The following is a 1211-nucleotide window of genomic DNA, read 5'->3' on the forward strand; positions in this document are numbered from 1 at the left end:
CACACACACACACAAACACACGCGCGCGCACCACAAACACACACAAATACATCATAATATGCGAAAAATAAAAGGGGCATTTTGTTATTTTCCTTTTCTCCTTACACAGTCCTTTTCAGCATTGGAAAAAGAACCAGAAACTTTTATTCAACCACAAAGACAGAAAATAAAGAAACTGCTTTGGAGAGGCTATATAATATTTATACAATGTACATACAATTATACATTTACATGACAATGCATTACCCACTCTTAAAGAAAATAGATCTATATAAAATGTAATTCCGCTTCCAAACCCAAGTGTGTCAGGGTAAGGTTGGGGTAACACATAATGCATGCACACCCACTGCAGCCTCCTTAAACCTCTCTTTAGCAGAATTATACTTTTAAATTTACGATCAGCTGCAGTAGTCTAGCCTACGTGGATGCTAGATCTATTTATATTGGTAAAGCCTATATTTTCCTCTCTGCCTTCTTTCTATTCCTCTCCTTCAAAAAGAAAATCAAACCATTGAGCCCAGAAAACATATTTAGCTTACTTTGTCATCAAACACGGATATATTATTTGTGAGCTCTACAACTGCTGTAATCTTCTATTTCAATTATAGTGAAAGATCCGCCTTTGAAACAACTTATAGATCTACACAAATAGTGTTAGATTTGTACAAAAGAAAACAAACAAAACATATTTATTTTACTCACAAAAACAAACGAAAAGTCTTTATACAACATACCAACAAAAAGAAACCAAAAATCCTCTATTATACTCACAGAAAAAAACCCAATAACAAATTTTCCACATCTACAATACTCACGAAAATATAAACAAAAATGCATCCCTAGATCTAGAGATCTATAGTATGATAAATTATACCCTACTCGAACGAAAAACCTCCACAAAATCCTCTAATCTACATATTACTTTATTAATAAAATTTTACTCACGAACACAAATAAAACATCTCTTTTACACTACTCACGTTTAGTCTCTGCCTCAACTCACAGTATCCACAGTTGTTGTTTTTTGTTTGTTTTTGTTTTTCTACTTTTAATAAACAGTAAACCACAATAACAAAACCCCTGTCTCTTTCTTTCTTTTTTTTTTCTTCCTCACGCACCGCAACAGTCGGTCAGAAATAAAATAAGTCAGACAAAGAAGATCAGCTGAGCGCTCCGTCGTCTGCCACAACAAGTCTTAGTAGTACTCTCGT

The sequence above is a fragment of the Aplysia californica genome, unplaced genomic scaffold (assembly GCF_000002075.1).
Source record: "Aplysia californica isolate F4 #8 unplaced genomic scaffold, AplCal3.0 scaffold00685, whole genome shotgun sequence".
Lineage (NCBI taxonomy): Eukaryota > Metazoa > Mollusca > Gastropoda > Aplysiida > Aplysiidae > Aplysia > Aplysia californica.